At 37.7% G+C, this 18,815-nt stretch overlaps 1 protein-coding gene across 1 annotated transcript in view; it reads right to left on the reverse strand.

The window, feature by feature from the left end:
• Positions 1-18,815, reverse strand: part of TNKS (tankyrase) — a 172,572-nt gene that overhangs the window by 141,022 nt on the left and 12,735 nt on the right. The window lies entirely within an intron of this gene.

The following is an 18,815-nucleotide window of genomic DNA, read 5'->3' on the forward strand; positions in this document are numbered from 1 at the left end:
CAACGAGGATTTTAGAGAGATCAGCAGAGGAGGGAAAAAACAGCCAATGACAATTTTAAACTAATTCTATTACAGGGATAAAATAACAAGCTACATTGCAATGGGTTAAAAAAAAACCCCGCAAATATTACCATTTTTAGCCTTACCAGCTAAACCTTTATTAATGATTCTTTCCTACTTTAAAAATAGCATCTTAAATAAAACTAAAAAGCAGTAAAAGAGTCATATCTTCCTCCATTTTATGAATACAAAAACTAAATAACTGTGTGAAAAACAGAAAATTTAAAAAATGTGTTTCAACATATGTTCTACACACTATCTACTGTAAAAACTCACCCAAGTAGAAGATAAGTTCCCATTGATACATAACAAAGTGAGAATTAGGTTTCCATAGAAAATGCTCTTCAAATCAAGCTGAAATTTTGGGGAGAGAATGTGAGACTTGGAAGAGGGCTAATTACTCTGGGGAGGAGACAGACTCCCCATAAACATATAAAATCCACCTCTGTATTTGTTTTTTTTAAATATATTTTGACTATGCCATTACAGTTGTCCCATTTCCCCCCTTCATTCTCCTCCACCCTACACACCACTCCTCCACCATCCCCCCCTTTAGTTTATGACCACGTGTCTCAAGTTCTTTAGATTCTATGTTTTCCCTACTATTCTTGCCCTCCCCCCTATTTTCTATCTACCGTCTATGCTACTTATTCTCTGTACCTTCTCCCCCCTTCTCCTTCTCCCACTCCCCTGTTGCTAACCCTCCATTTGATCTTCATTTCTATGGTTCTGCTCCTGATCTAGCTGTCCTTTTAATTTGCTTTTGTTTTAGGTGTGGTTGTTAATAACTGTGAGTTTGCTGTCCTTTCACTGTTCATCTTTTTTATCTTCTTTTTCTTAGATAAGTCCTTTTAACATTTCATATAATAAGGGCTTGGTGATGATGAACTCCTTGAATTTGATCTTATCTGAGAAGCACTTTATCTGCCCTTCCATTCTAAATGAAAGTTTTGCTGGATAGAGCAATCTTGGATGTAGGTCTTTGGACTTCATGACTTGGAATACTTCTTTCCAGCCCCTTCTTGCCTGTAAGGTGTGCCTTGGTGTGCTCCTTCTTGAGTCCAACTTCTCTGGGACTCTCTGTGCTTCCTGGATTTCCTGGAAGTCTATTCATTTGCCAGATTGGGGAAGTTCTCCTTTATTATTTGTTCAAATAAGTGTTCCCCTTGTGGCCATTCCTCTTCCCCTTCTGGTACCCCTATAATTCGGATGTTGGAGTGTTTAAAGATGTCCTGGAGGTTCCTTAGCCTCTCATTTTTTTGAATTCTTATTTCTTCACATTTTTCTGTTTGGTCATTTTTTTCTTCCTTCTGGTCTACTCCCTTGATGTGAATCCCAGTTTCCTTTCCATCACTATTGGTTTCCTGTGCATTTCCCTTCATTTCAATTAGTTTAGCCTTCATATGATCCTCTAATTTGTGAGTAAAATCAACCAGTTCTGTGAGCATCCTGATCACCAGTGTTTTGAACTGTGCATCTGATAGGTTGGCAATTTCTTGGTCGCTTAGAGTTACTGGCTCCGGCTCCAGGGGTTTGAGTTCTTCTTGAGCCATGTTTGGTCTGTTCGCGCCTGTTACGTATGAGGAGAGGAACATTAGTTGTTCATTGGGATAGGGCCACCCAGGTCTCTGGTTTGTGACGTTGTATGTGGGGGTGTGGTCAGAGAGAAGCCACCCAGGTCTCTGGTTTGTGACTATATGTGGGGGCGAGGTCAAAGAGGGGCAATGGCGGTCCCCTCTGCTGCTGCTTGCCGCTGGGGCCTGCCTGGTCTGTCTCACTGCTCGCTCCTTCGCTCATTTACCTGCACACCTGAATGTGTGACTGTGGTCAGCCAGCCGCCCCACACCTTACCTGGGTCCGCCTGTCGCTACCCCACACCTGGGATCCACCCTTGGCTGCCTGCGCACCTGGGTCAGGGGATCTTTTTTGCCTGCTGGGCTCTGCTGCTGGCTCCGCCCCTCTTACCAGTCTAGCTGAGTGGTTCGTTGTTGTTGGACTTCGGTTTAGTTCAGTTTTCTGTGGTTTGGCTGCGTTTTTTGTTGCTAAAATTTTGTTATTTTTAGACTTGGTTGTGTGAGAAGGCATAGTGTTTGTACCTATGCCTCCATGTTGGCGGAAGTCTCCCACCTCTGTCTTTGGAAGTGTGTTCACGACTGTCAGAAATAAGGGGAGGGACCCTGGACAATAAAACAAGCATAAAGGTGTCTCGCACAGCATGTTTCCACAAGGAGTGAGTGCATGTTGGGCATCTGTCATACTTCATGACACACCTAAGAGCTAAGTAAATGATAGCTACTTCCCATTGTTGTTTTTATTGTTGAGTGAAAGGCAGCATGTACCCTGAGCAGTAAGATTTCTTCTGTAAAAGTTGAATGATACCTTGTGTACACCTCTCTGATGGGAGGTCTTTGTAGCACATACTGTGTCTTGGCAAAAATTAGAGTTTTACACTGTCTTAATTTTTAATGACAGGTGCTGAATGAGAGAGGAATGGTTCAATGATTTTTCTTCTGCACTTTATAAAGTTAAGCCAATAAATATGCATTTTAGCAGCAGTGTTACTTCTTTCAAAGCATGACTTAGCTCTTTTTTAAACATGTGCCAGCCTGATGGAATGGGACACTGAGGGTCTGGTCTGCGCTGTGGGTCTGGTCTGCGCTGTGTGTCTGGGATGTTTTTACATAAGGATGTCTTGAGAGTTAGTTAGTGATGAGTCACTCGAATTCTAAGTAGTGCTCTGAACTGATCTCATTTATTTATTTATTTTTGGCTCTTTAAACCCAAATAAGCAAATCAATTATAGGGATAATTATGACCATACACTTTGGCTGTGAAACAAAGGCCTTACATAACCATCAGAAATAATGAATTCTCTTTCTGCGTGAACAATAACGTGTAAGCATTTAACATTGATAGAATGATGAACGACTTTGCTTTGTACTCAGTAGAACAGGGAGTGTATGTTGAATAAATAAACTTAACAAAACCTCTGATTGAATAATGAATTTTAATAACTCAAAACAATAGGAAGAGATGACTTTGTAATTGCCACGTAAAATGTCTCTACTGATTTTGACTGTTCACCTCACCTCCTTTTATAAATTTGTGTGCATACACATACGTGTATTTTATACAAAAATTGTTTTTATATGAAAGTTAAACAAACATTTCATAATTCTACTAGTGATTTAGTCTCTATCCATCTATACTGGAAGTATACGTATTTTTCTCCTATATTTTATATTTTATGTTTTTATTCTAAAAGACTGATTAGTCTAAAAAACAAGTTGCTGTGTTTTTGAATGTTACACCGCAGTGGGCAAAAGTGGGTTTACAGTTGTGCATGTAAAACATTTCATTCTTATATTATTATTTATTAGTTATTAGATTATTTATTTGTATTACAACTATAAATCGACTTTTGGCTGCCCTGTAAAATATCCTGTTTTTTTTCTTGTGTATATGGTTTGTCCCCTTTTTGGTAATTTTTAAAAATTATGGTAAAATATATATTTTTTTAAATGTTAAAATTTTGCTTAAAAGTAAATTGGTAATTTTAGCCATTTTAAATCTAAAGTTTAGTGGCATTAAGTATACTCATAATGTTCTATCACATCCTTTAATACAGGGCAATGTATTATATGAAAACCATCAATTATTTAACCGAGATTTTATTTTTGGACATCTAAATTCTTTCTGTAGTTTACTGTAAATGACATTATGACAAATATTCTTCATGCAAAGTCTTTGCTCATATACAAAATTTTAAATGCTATAATTTGAAAAGTGATATTGTTGAGTCATAGGGTATATATACTTAAGCCTATATTGATGATAATGCCACGCTTATCTTAAAATGTTGTACCAGTTTATACATTATCATTATCAGTGTGAGTACAATTCAGTTTCACTACATTCTTTCTGATACTGAGCATTTTTGTTTCATTTTCTATTTTACATCAAAAAGTTTTAGTAAAACTTTGATGTTTTGCTTCAAGTTATAATGCTTATTTTTTAATACACATTTTTAAAATATAAATTGCATATACAATGCAGTTGATGAGTTATAAAGTACCTTATTTTAACTTTGCTTGTTAGGGAAGAAAGGACATTTGTTATCAAACATTGTCAATGCATTATTTAGGGAACTATGGATTTATACTCAGGCTTTACTCAGGTTTATAAAGAAGGAGGTCACTAAATCTTCATGAGGAAAGAAAGCACCTGTGGCCCAGTGGCAGCCTAGGGCTGTGAGAAGTGGGAACAAGGACAGTGAGTTAGAGAATTAAAGAGAACCAACATTGATAAAGTTCTACAGATATTAAAAAACAAAAAACAGACAGCAAGACAGTTACATTAGCATGTTCCCTACACTTCTGGTGTTCCAGTTACTAATAAAAAAATTGACCTATTTTCACCCCAAAATTTCAGCTCAATTTGAAGGGTATTTGCTATGGAAACCTAATTCTCACTTTGTTATGTATCAATGGGACTTATCTCTCACTTGGGTGACTTTTTACAGTAGATAGTGTGTAGAACATATGTTGAAACACATTTTTAAAATTTTCTGTCTTTCACACAATTATTTAGTTTTTGTATTCATAAAATGGAGGAAGATATGACTCTTTTACTGCTTTTTAGTTTTATTTAAGATGCTATTTTCTAACAATATTACATAGCAAGTAATAGCATGGAGGTACTGATACCTAGCCAATAAGACCTAATAAAATTTAAAGTAGGAAAGAATCATTAATAAAGGTTTACCTGGTAAGGCTAAAAATGCTAATATTTGCGGGTTTTTTTTAACCCATTGCAATGTAGCTTGTAATTTCATCCCAATTCAAAATTGTCATTGGCTATTTTTTCCCTCCTCTGCTGATCTCACTAAAATCCTCGTTGTGCTGGACGTTACCTGATGCTGCTGCCCTCTGACTTCCATAATGTCGTCCTTTCATGGTATTTCATACCTTTCTCAGACGAGATGGAGCACGTTCAGGGTGGTATGGCCGTAGACTATTTCATACCTTTCTCAGTGCTCACCTGGTCCTCATGCTGCCTCAGGTCATGTTCTGCTCTCTTGCTCCCCCTTTCTGTCTAGAAATTGTGATACTTCTCACTAATGTTCTGGTTATATATTTTCAAATGCCAGTATTTCCATTTGTTATCACAACCTTCGAACTGGTCTCTCTCCACTGTCACATCTGCTGCCTACAATTCATCCTTTCAGAGCAGGCAGAGTGGTCTTTTCAGGGCACAGATCTCGGCTTGAGATTCTGCAATGGGTTCCCAGGACACATACAGTAAAATATTAATACAAACTTCTATGACCAACAAGGCCTTTATGTGAGCTGGCCCTGGGTACCTCTGCTGCTTCCCATTAAGTTTCACTCACCCCTTCACTTTCTAGTCCCTGAGTATGACAAAGTCCTTTCAGCCTAAGGGACTTTGCACTTGCTGTGTGCTCTGCCTGAAGAACCGGGACCCAGACCCTCACATGTCTAGCTCCATCTTTCATCCAATTCCCAGCTCAAAGATAAAGCAACTCAGAGACAGTCTGGCCACCCAACCTATCTAAATCACTCACACTCACACACACTTTACCATCATTGTTTTCAGTATCGTTCAGTTATACTTTCCTTCTGTACTTAATCACTACCTGAAAATGCCTCGTTCATTTATTTGCACATTTGCCTTTTGTGTCTCTCCCCTTCCAAGCTGTTCCATGAAAAGAGGTACCCTGATGGTCTCAGGAGCTGTTGGTATCTCCAGCACCTAGAACAGTGCCTGATACGCACTCAATAATGTGTCTGCTGACTACAGGAATATGTGAGTACATAATGTTTATTTCATGAAAAGTAGACCAGAATAGTAAGTAAGCAGCTTTTAATTTTATATATTTAAAGTACAAAAAGAGGTTTAAAGGTTTTCTGACTATGAAAATATCAGAAATACTGAAAGAAAACCAAATAGCTATCATGAACATTTTAATGATTAAACTTCCACCTCTTTCTTCGTCCAAAATGTCCTCTAATACAGTCCATCAATTTCCATTTTCAAGCAAAACGCTTGAGAATACTCATTTCCCCATCTGAGTACACTAATGTAATTTATAAGCTTTAAAAGAAGAGGTAAAAAGTAAGAATGTTATTTACAGTTTTGGTTCAGATATTTGCATTTCTCTTTTACAAAGGAAATAATAAATACAACTGAATCTCTTAATCCTAGTTATCTTTCTGGTCCAGAAATACCATTACATTAGTCAATGTTTTTACGCCTCAGCATATTTTTATAATTTTCATGTTTTTAAACACATTAAGTTTACATATTTATAAATACTGCTTAATTACATTTACATTTTCTATGTATTTCATATTAATATACTTGTACATTATATATTGCATAGTTCATGTTATTAGAATATATTATATATTCATATTACATCATCGATATCATTTGGTTCAACCTATATTACTGACAGGCTAACAGTTACAACAAATATCCCCTCTTCTTTCTGGCAAACTTGGTTTTGCTCAGGAATTGAACATAAAGTAATATGGTAAAAGAAGGTAACCTGTTCCCCAGTTTAGGGAGTGAATCTTGATTAATTTATACCAGAAAGGTGATTTGTTCCCCTCTGTCTGTAACTAGCAATGAGACAGACAGAAAAGTCTAGAAGCTTCTGGAAAGATTTTGCTCCCCACTAAGAGAAGGGATGTGGAAGATGAAGGCCCCTTTCTTCTCTCTCCCCTCTACGTTTAGAAAATTCTCATATAAGGTTATGACATTTGGGGCTGCTGATACCATGTTGGGAAGATCAACAGAATGATGACAATGCTGACATAGAAGCCCGCTGTGTTCGCAGAGTGCTGAACCAACACTGAACTTCCTACCTCTAGATTGTCAAGCAGGAAACAAATGTCCTTGGCTTTAACTTTCTGTCAGAGGAGTTTTGGAATACTATACCTGAACCCATGCAAACTGACACAATCATCTATTCATATGTTTACTGACTATTCCAGTTTCACCTGTTAGCTACTGGTTCACTGTCTTAACCCAATCTTCTGATTGTCTTTTTCTTTTTGTTTCATAGGAGTTCTTTATATATTCTGAATACCAATGCTGTGTTGGTTACATGCATTATAAATATGAGTGTTCTCTCCATTCACGGCTTGTTGTTAAACTGTTTACAATGTGATTTCATACAAATTTTAAACTTTAACAGAGCAAAATCTATCAATCTGTCCCTGCAAGGTCTGTGCTTCCTTCATGATCTTTAAGACATCTTTCTCATTGCTACATTTCCTTCTGGGTTACTTTTATAATTTTGCTTTTCACATTTATATCTTCAATCTACTTGTTAGATGTGAGTCAGGGACTTACAGTGTTTTCCATATCTTTTCTCTCTGGTCAGTTTACCTGTCTAATAGTTTAAGTTCAAAGTCAGTTGAGATATTGAGTGGGGCAGTATTAATTCACTTTGTTATGCTCCAAAAATTATCATGGCTATTATTGCTTTTGGGTGTTCAATATAAGTATCTTAAAGTTCCACAAAGAAACCTGTTAGAAACTGTTCTTAAAAACCCACTAATTAAAATTAATCCTGGAAAGCTGACAAGTTTACAATACTGTCTTCTAATCCATGTATCTAATATACCTCTCCTTCAATTCTGGTCTGTTAAATTCTTCTATTTTGTGTTTTTCTCCATTAACATCCTGCACATATTTATGGTACTATTGAGTATATCAATGTTTTTGGTGCTTTGGGGATGGAGAGGGAGGCGGTAAACTAGGGGAGGTCAGGAAAGCCAGATCACACAGAACTTCTGAGTCCTAAGTAAGGAGTTCGGGTTTGAGCAGGGGTTTACCTGCTAGCTCATCTGGCTGGAGGACAGTGATGAGGTCAGAATGATGGACACAGGCTAGGTCATCTAGAGGCTATCTGTCAGGAACATATAGTATGGAACATACAATATATATCAGTTAGGAACATATTCAGATGCAAGTAACAGAATACTTAAAATGGTGAAGGCTTAAAGAAAACATGGAGATTCCCACGTCCCAGACAACTTGTCTTGTCATAGCAAGCCAGGCTGGCACAACAGTTCAACAATGGCATTAAGCGCTCTTAAAAAATCTTTCCACTTTAGCATCCTTAACATGTATGAGTTTTATTCCACTTGCTTGTCACTTCCTCTTCACAAAAGAGAGCTACACCTCCTCCAAGCCTGATTTAATTCAGGTTCCTCACAAGACGGGGGAGCGGGCAAAGGGAGGAAAAGGCTTTCTCTTGGCCTTGTTATTATTGAGGAAGCCTCTCCAGATACTTCCACCTACATCTCTCTCATTAGCCAAAAATGTGTCATCGGTCCAGCTAACCAAAAAGTCTAGAAAATCAAGTCTTTCATAGCTGGACACATTGTTGCCTAAACAAAATTTAAGCTCTGGGATTAAGATTAAGGGAGAAAATAAATTTTGGCTGAGTGACTGACAGTATCTGCCACAACTTTGTAAGTCATGAGTAAGAAGTTTGGATTTTATTAAAAGTACTTAGGAAATCATTTATAAGAGAAATTACTTAAAAATAGATTAGAGAGGTTCAAGAGTAAAATCAGAGAAAAAGGTTAAAAAAAATATTTACCACAGTCTGGGCAAGAATTGATGGTAGCTTGGAATAGGACGGTGGCAGTGTACATGGGTCAGAAAAAGAGAAAACTGGGACAGGTTTTAAAGGCAAAATGACTGGCTTGCAAATTTCTTGCTTAGGCAATTTGGTCTATGGAGGTGCCATTTGAAGAAGGGTCAGGGCGAGAAAGTAGCGATAAAAAGTTCACCCTGATAAATTGTTCTTCTCCAACTACTCAACTAAGTAATTCCAGCACCTTCTTTGTCCAGAAGAGTGTGTGAGAAAGAATTACATTATTTCACATATTCAAAGAAATTTTAAAATATACTATGTGAAAAGCATTATTGCTGGCATTGTGAGAAAAAACGGAATTCATGGCATATAACCTAACCCCAATACACTTAACAGTTTTCCTTATTACAATGCTAGAGTTTCAATTAAGGCCATTTAATAATGTTTCAATATCAAATGTAAAGCCATTGATATCTATTCAGCAGGTCTGAGTTTAGAGACAGAAAACCGTTTCGCTTACATTCAGCATTTCACTGCCTAAAATTAAAGCTTCAGAAGAACAACACTGGCCAATATTAAATCTAGTAACTAACAACTACAACTTCTAAAATTTAATAAAAGAAGAAAAACCTGAAGTGTTTGCAGTATTTTAAAGTGATGTTTTTATTTATGGTAGGGAAGTCCGAGCTTAAAGACATTTTTCACTCTGATTAAACTGTCAGCAAAGCCACCACCACGGTATATCATTTGAACTGCTAAATCCATTGGCCCGTACTCATCCACCCAATGAAAAAGTGTATATTATCTCTTATATTTGGTTATCTTTAATTTTGCCCTTAAGTATAAAAATATTATACCCCAAAGATACTTAAAGTGAAAGTAAAATAAGTTTGGGATTGCCTGGGAAAAAACTCATGAAGTCTTATGTATATTAACCTACTTTCCAGATGTAAAGGAAATCAGAGACGGTAAGTTGGGAAAGATGGAAATGGCGACACATGCGACTTGTTCATTCTCTCTAAAAGCATTAGGAAAAACTAGAATCTAAAATATCAGAATGACCTACTTACTTTCTTAAGCATCTTTCACTTCCACTCAAACAAAACAAAATAAAAACTCCTTTTTAACAATGACAAAAATTAAGCTGACACGTGTATGTAATAGCTATAAAATTTTTATAGTAATTTTTCTTTCCTGGCTAACAGACTCATTACTCACCAATTCAAGACTGGTAGCCCCAGATATCTGTGAGTGTCTCTAAAGGTCCACTGAACACAGGAATTTATAATTTTTTTTATGGAGTGATTTTTAAAAATATTTTATTTATTTTTAAAAATATTTTATTTATTTTATTTTTAGAGAGAGGGGAAGGGAAGGAGAAAGAGTGGGAGAGAAACATCAATGTGTGGTTGTCTTTCATGTGTCCCCTACTAGGGACCTGGCCTGCCACCCAGACATGTGCCCTGCCTGGGAATCGAACCAGCAACCCTTTGCTTCACAGGTCCGTGCTCAATCCACTGAGCTACAGCAGCCAGGGCAGAAATTTATAATTTTACTGAATTAATATCTTAATCACACTTTTATCTTCTCTGATGTGCAGGAGGCAGCCTCAAAATTAGAGAGGGGCACCTAGCACAGCAGACCCATCTCAACATGATTTTCTACTAACTTTCTTGTACAGGCCTACCTTCCCAAGTCTTCTCAAGTACTCAATTTTATTGCACTTAATGGAGAAAAGTATATACTACAGTTTCTCTAACCTGGGGGTCCGGGAAAATCTTGTGGCATTCTTTAAAAGGGCATTTCCAAACACTGGGTTAAATTTGTGCAGTCCGATGCACACAGAACCACAGATACCCAGTAACAGATTCCTCCTCATTTTGTAATAAATGTTCTGTGACAAAGAGAAGTACGGTTTCTCTTTAATAATCAAAGTCATTGTTGCTTCCTCGTCTAATTCCAACTCTAACTACATTAGCCTTTAAATAAAGCTACCTTATACGTCACTGGATCAGGAGTTGCTGTTGAGCAACAGGGAGTGCATTCCCTGCTGTTCCTAAAATAACAGGTCAGAAAACAAACTACAAAATGATTTCTATAAAGTCAGTGAAGTTGCATGTTTTTCATTTGTCAAAGGCAGACTGTGACAGATTAATTTTTCCATTTTACAAAAACTGATTTAGAAAGGAAAATGTTTGCACTTAAAAGAGACACATTTATTACAGAAGATACAAGATACAAGAAACACTGTACACAGCACAATGACGCCTCAGTCCCCTTTAAAGAAAGCACCTTGGGACCTCACAACTCTCTAGCACCTCTTCCACTGTTCAAAACACTCTGCGAAATCATTTGTGGAATCACTATCAGCTGCTCCATTGTATTTTCCTGAATCTCATTAACAGTCTGAAATTTTAGTTTTGAGAAAACCCAGAAGTTGCAGCACACCAAATCTGGGCTGTAGGGGGGTTGAGCCACCTGGGTCACCGATCTTTGTTGACTGCAGCCTGTACACGTTCCAAATTCTCAGGTGCTGTGCTTGCTGCAGGCCTTCCAGAACGTGGATCACTTTCCACAGATTCTCGACCATCTTTGAAGCATTTGTGCCACATTTTCATTTGCGCTGCACTCACTGCATTGTCCCCAGAAGCCTTCTGAATCATTTGAATAGTTTCCACAGAGGAATGTTCAAGCTTAATGCAAAATCTGATGAGATCTGTTGACCTACTCACTCAGTCATTTTGAATGTGACAGTCACACGGGATACATGCTCTTTCAATGGTATCTACCGCCCCCACTGACTAGTACAGAGAAGTCGTCCTTGTTCACACATGTGCCTTCCAGTGCATTCTCCTTGGCTGTCAGGCTACATCAATGTTGCATGAGCCATTCTCGTTATATTAACAATAGCTGGACTTCTTCCAGACAGACCTCATATTGTCAAGAATGTTTGCCTTCCTCAAACCTACCAAGAAATCACCAGAAGCTAAAGAGGGTAAGAGAGGAATCCCAAATTCCAGCTAAAAACAAAACAAAAACAGAACAACAACAAAAAAATCCCAGCACTGTAAGAAATCACTCCTCCTTGGGGAGGAAGAAGAAAAGGCTGGCTGCCACTGTGAAAAGAAACATCAACTTAAGAGCTGAAGACCAGGTACCCTAGACAGAGGACAGGCCAGAGGAAGGTGTTCACCCCTCAACATTGTCACACTGCCCCTGTGCCACTGTGGAATGTGAAAGCGGTATTTCCAGTGGTGCTCTAGCCAAAATAAGAGGGGAATGGCAAGGCAACTAAAACTTGCCAGGGGTGGGAAGTAAAATCCAGGCAGACTCCCAGTTAGGCATTCGCAAGGAAGGTGGCTGCGCTTAGAAAGGGTCGGGGAAATCCTGAGCAACTAGGGTGTGCTCGGCAAAAGCCACCAGCCAGAGCCCCTCCGTCCTGATGCACGTCCTGGTGTGTCTCAACTCTAAAGGACCAAAACCTAGCAAATGGGCTTTCACCACCCAGAAAAACCAATGCGCATCAAAACCCATCCTCCCTTACAAATGCAATACTGGCCCAAGTAGCTGTTAGTTCCCAGGGAACACAAACTGGAAGCGGAGAATAATGATATGTCTACGGAGCGCAGGCACCATGACAGAATAGCAAAACGAAAGTAGAATTAATAGACCAAAAAAAGACATTTAAAATTGCAAATTAAATGTTGCCAGGGGAAAACTTGGGGAATATTAAAAACATGACATGAGAAAAATCTATGAAATAAAACCAACTGGAAATATTGTCATGCAAAATATAATAGGACGAATAAAAACACAACGAACTGAGTGAACAGTAATGGAAAAAGAACAAATCCCTGAGGAAATCAGGTTGAAGAACTCTCCCACACAGCACCTGAAAGGCATAAGACACAACAGGAGAGAATGAGAAGACAGGAGAGGCAGCGGGCAGGAAGGGGGGACGTACAGAAATAGCTACAGGACTTACCACAATTCAAGGAGAATGTAAACTGGACATTAACAAGAGTCCGTGAAGTACAAAACAGAATAAACAGGTACATTACAGTGAAGTCTAATAACATTAAAGGCTATGAAATTTCTAAATCATTTAGAAAGAAAACACAGGTCACCTAAAAATAGCAGAAATCACCTGAGTTTAGGCTAAAGTCAACCATCCCAATTCTAAGGAAAAGCAGTTAGATGCTTAATTTCATATCTAGCTAACTTTTTATTTACAAATAAGAGCACAATTAAAATAATCTCAGATACGTAAAATCTCAAAGCAAAACACAAAAAGACCCTAGTTGAAAGTACTCTCATGAGGACACTTGAGCATGAAGAAAAGGAATTCAACGGGGCCTGGCCAGTGTGGCTCAGTTAGTTGGAGTGTCAGCCTGTGGACCAAAAGGCCACGGGTTTGGCTCCAGTCAGGGGACATACCCCACATGTGGGTTCTTCCCAGGTCGGAGCACATACGAGAAGGTGACCAACTGATGTTTCCCTCCCACTGGTGTTTCTCTTTCTCATTCCCCAACCCCCAATCCTCTCTCTAAAGCAATGAAAAAAACAAAAAAAAAAAGTCCTCAGGTGAAGATTAAAAAAAAAAAAAAAAAGGAATTCAGTAGTGTAAGAGTGTGTATATCTATATACCGTGAATCAATTCAGTAGAAATCTATTGCTGTTTCAAGAACACTGAACAATAAACCTTCTAACAAATAATTATACAATGCATGGGCTACAAAAGGTACCCAGTAACGTAAACTTAACTGAGCCCAGGATAGGAAAGCTTCCCTAATAAAGTAGCGTTTTGAGCAAAGATCTAAAGCATAAGCAGTTACCAAGACAAAGAATAGAGATAAATATTTCAAGTATATCCAAATGTCAAGAGGTAAGAAACATATTATATATTCAAGTACCTAAAAGAACTTCAGAATGGTTCAGAGAGACTGTAATAAAGATGCTGAAAGAAGCAACAACATGAAAACAACCATCCTGCCACAAAAATCACGGAGAGAAACAGGATTATCCTCAAACACAACGCGTCATAATGAAAATTCCTTTAGGTTCTATCTGTCAGCGGGAAGGCTATGGCTGTTCCCTACCAAAGTGGCATCATCAAAGTTTCTGCTATGTGAACTTGGTATCAGTAAAGAAAACTGCAACATGTAGATAAATAGTTGTATATACATCAACCCAAGAAATTAGAGGGGAAAAATCTGAAAGGGCTCATAAAATTCCATGGCCAGTTTTCAGTCTACCTCCCTTCATTTCAGCACAGAATTGCAGAAGTCACTTTTCCTGTGTTGGTGGTAGAGAGGGTGTCATTAAATAGCACAATGAATTAATCCCAATAACAAGATGTCAAAGGGAAAAAACGAAATGTCTCCTAATAAATACTTTTGTTTTCAGCTACAGTAATAAAAAATATTCCATCTTTCTTTTTTATTCTAATCGTTGTATTTATTATTGAAAAATTAGTTCAAGGAAACTGGCTACCTGCTTAGAGGGGGGAAAAAACCCAATTTTTTGGAAACCCTTACTTCTCAGAATATAACAAAATAGATTAAAAATACATTAAGGCTCAAGAATGTTACAATGATACCATAAAAATTTTAGGTACATGTGCATGACCTCAGGATGAAAAAAAAATTCTGAATATAAAATAGAAAAAGAAGAAAATTTTAAAGGCAATAGATTTAAAAAGTCTGTAGATAAAATTGAAAAACAAACCAGAAAAATACTTGTAATGATAGAGAATAACAACAAAAGGCAAAAGAAAACAGTGTAGAGAAAAAAGAGAGTTCACAAGTAAAGTAAATAGCAATTATTTTAAACAGTAAAATCAGTTACTACTACAGGTATAACTAGACAAATACATATTAACACATGAAGACTGGGCCTGGCTGGTGAGGCTCAGTGGATTGAGCACAGGCCTGCAAACAAATGGGTGGCTGGTTGGATTCCTAGTCAGGGTTCATGCCTGGGTTGTGGGCCAGGTCCCCAGTAGGGGGCGCACAAGAAGCAACCACACGCTGGTGTTTCTCCCTCTCTTTCTCATTCCTTTTCCCTCTCTCTAAAAAATTAAATAAATAAAATCTAAAAACAAAACAAAACATGAAGACTGGTTATTTTAAAATCAAAAAGAAGTATGTTTTAAATAATGACGTTTGGAGACATGTATGAAAGTGCTCAAGGGAGCACTATTCGTAATAGTCAAACATATGCAAACTATCCACATGTTCACTGACAACAGAATGAATAAATTCACACAATGAAATTTTACATAACAATGAAAATGAGCAAACTACAACTGTACAACATAGATGAATCTCAGGCAAAACAATGTATACTATATTATTTATATCATGTCTAAAAGCAGACAAAACTAAATCTCTGAGTAGCAGAGACGTAGTGACTGAAGACACAGACAGGGGCTTCTGGATCACTGATAAGGATCTGATTCTTGATCTGGGCACTAGTGACCCAGCTGTATTCACTTTGTAAATCCACCTAGTTACACACTTAGGATTTGTACACACTTCTGTATATATGCTATATTTTTAAAAGAAATTATGATAATGGCTGGTGTTGCCAAGGATACATATTAGTAGAACCTTTCAGCAAAGCAATTATAGTAACATTCAAACACCCTAGGAATAGATGTATAGCACTATCTTACAAACTTTCCACAATTTTGGTTTATTTCACAGACTCAAAGTCCAGAGTTCCTATAACTCTACAACTTCATGAATAACAAGCCAGGTTTTTCCTCTGAGAATAATAACTGCCATATAAGCTTATAAATAATAAATAATAATTGTCAAAAATACGTCCTAAATCATGAAAGGCTGTACAAATACACATGTTCTTCATCTCACTTGACTTGGGAGTCTGCACCTGGGTTCCCTATGACCTCAAGCAATGATCCTCAACCCTGTGTATATGTTAAAAACACCAGAGGAGTTTTTAAAAAAATAAATAAAAGGCCCTGGCTGGTTTGGCTCAGTGGATTGAGTGCTGGCCTGAGAACTGCCAACATTCGATTCCCAGTCAGGCAGGGCATATGCCTGGATTGTGGGCCAGGTCCCTGGTCAAGGGTGCGCAAGAGGCAACTGATGGATGTTTCTCTCACACATTGATGTTTTTCTCCCTCTCTTTCTCCCTCCGTTCTCCTTTCTCTAAAAAGCAGCTAATGGACTGATTTAAAAAAATAAATAAAAGCCCTACCCCTAACCTGTGGGATTGGATCTAATTAGACTAGGTTAAGAATCACTGCTCTCAAATGAAACTTGTTAAAAACACCAATTCTCAGACTCTATTCCAGAACGACAGAATGAGAAATTTGGGGGGAGTGGCCTACCAGCCTGTTTGAAAGCTCCCATGCTTCTGAAAGTCTGTAATCATCTGAAAATTACATGTAAAATTTGGTGTTTCAGTATATCTTTCTGAAAATGTCTATACCTTTTATAGATTCTCAAAAGAATGCTAACTAAATTAAGAACCACGTGTATTAGCCCTACAGCCTCCAAAGTGTGGAGCTCTAAAGTCAAAACTACTTATATAACAATATTAAGATGATTTTGCCTTTTTCACTGTCAAGACAATGCCTGCTTTTATATCACATGTTGATCATCTGGAAAATGTGTGCGTGGTGTTCCTGATGACACAAAAGCAAAGGTAATAAAACGTGGCCTGAACCAACACAGTGGCACCCAACTACAGTATGAGTCATTGTACTCGACACCAGGTTCTCACAGTTAAAAAAAAAAAAAAAGCCTCCAGTTTCACTTCAGAACATCCTTCATAAAAATGTAAATATTATTAGTGTTACTAAATGCCAACCCCTGAGTACGTATCTCTTTAATATTTTTGTAGCAAAATGAGAAATACACACTAACCACTTCTACTATGCACCAAATAGGGTTGTCTTGAAGAACAAAACATACGCACTTGTTGGAGCTCAGTTTGATCTGCGTATTTGGCAGACATTTTTCGAGAACAAACAAAGTGAGCCAGTAACCTCAAGGAAAACAGCAGATAACATTTGTTCCTAACGACAAATTTTGAGCTTTCAAATAAAAATGAGAATTTTTAAAAATGGCATCTGCCACTATGAGCTTCGCAATTTCCCAATACTTAAATACTTTTGCGATAAGACTGGTGATGATATTAACAAATGTGTTTATTATATAAAACTGTCAACATTTGGAAGATACGCAGAACTCAGCGAACTAATATTTTTGAAATGACCAAAACATGCTTATAGGTATAAGATCGATTTGTGCAAGACAGGCCAATAAATTTTAGCATAACAGAGTATGAAAAATTTATTGATATGGCTTCTAAGTCCATACTGCAGCTAACCTTTAGGAAAATGCTATTTATCAACTTTAGGTGTAGCATCAAAGAAAACAAATCTAAGGTTATCTCAAAATGCTATGAAAAGATTTCTTCACTTTCCAACTACATAGTTATCCAGGATTTAAAGCAGAATTATCTTCATACACATCAATTCAAATAAATAATAAAGTACAACAAATGGCATGCAGAAGCAATGAAAATTCACCTGTGCTATTATGTCAGAGACATTACAGTGACTTACAAAGTGTAAAATACCCCTTTTCATTAATCTTTGTTTTAGAAAATACTTTTCATTAAAAGTATGATGCACCTCTAACACATGTTGACTCTAAGAAAGAAGATACATACCAAGAAGGACTCCTGGTAGCTAACTGAGGTCAAATTTTAAAAAGAGAGCCTAGCAGTCAGTTATGAACAGGGGCCTCTCACACAAGCCATGCTTCAGGGAGAAGCCTGCAGTGAACTTCTTGCCTCCCACACTGAACTGCCTGCCTGCACTAAGTCCCTGCCAGTTAAGCAATCCCTTAATAAGGAATTCCTGGAATTGTATTTCAACCATTAGGATTGAGGCTTTTCCCATCCAATCAGAGCTACACAGCTACATCCTCATCAGCAATTTTACCAAACAAGCAAAGCAGCTCCATCCTGACCAATCAGGGCAGTGCTTTTTGGACCAATCATACTGCAAGGATTTAGAGTCCTCATTTGCATGAGGATGGACCAATCAGAGACTGGGGTTGGGGACCTCTGCCAATATAAATCAGCTCCTCTCTGGCAAGAGCACACTTTCCCTTTTCACCAAAGACTGTGCATCCCTGGCTGGAACTGGAAAATCAAAGGTTGAAACAACCAAACATATCTCACTGGACCAGTCAATGGAGCAGACTGGCATAGGACAGAGCAAAGAAGGTGGAGCAGACCACAGCAGAGCTGTCAAGCCAGAAAGGGGCCTCGCCCCTCCAGAAAGCCACCTTGCAGCCATGCTATTCTATAGCCATGCTGTGTCTTAATTGAGCTGTAACACTGTTAAGCTGTTCTCACAGCTGTGCTGGATCACATGAGCTGTGTGCACTGAATAGTTTCCTTCTTCACTTCACCCCAAACTGGGGATTACTGTTGGTGTTAAACTGGCACCAAGAACCATCTCCTGACACAGAGTTTATTATCGTTAAATTTTAATTTCTCAGTTTTAATTCCTAACATGATAAATCTCCATAGACATAATCCACATAAACAAAAAAGTTCTATCAATTATTTCTAAGAGTGTAAAAGAGTTCAGAGTCTGACAAACTTGAGAACCACTCAATTTTAACTACAAACTTTCTCAGGAACAGGAAGTAATTCTCATCTTCTTGGTGCTTATAGTACTTAGATTTAATGAGCTGTTACTTAACTACTATAAAATATTAGGGTTTAAGCCAGATTCCTAAGAAACAGACCAAAGGAGAGAAACACACTGGAATTGTCCTAGTGACTACTAATTAAGCAAGTTGCATAAATTCCTTTCAATTTCTATAAAAACTCTATTAATACTTGGTTTCATACTGCCAATGAAGGATCACATTTACTCTCAGAAATATGAATTAACAGAAGAGATGAAAGGGTATCTTCAACATACCACAAAGATTCACTCCACTGAATAAGCTATTTCCCATTTCATGTTGGTAATATTAAGAACTGAGTTCTTTCTGGGACAATAGGAAAACCAAAATGCTTACAATGACAGGCCCCCCCCCCATTTAAAAATTTTTAATTGTGGTAA

The sequence above is a fragment of the Artibeus jamaicensis genome, unplaced genomic scaffold (assembly GCF_021234435.1).
Source record: "Artibeus jamaicensis isolate MK-2021 breed Jamaican fruit bat unplaced genomic scaffold, CSHL_Jam_final scaffold_833, whole genome shotgun sequence".
Taxonomy (NCBI): Eukaryota; Metazoa; Chordata; class Mammalia; order Chiroptera; family Phyllostomidae; genus Artibeus; species Artibeus jamaicensis.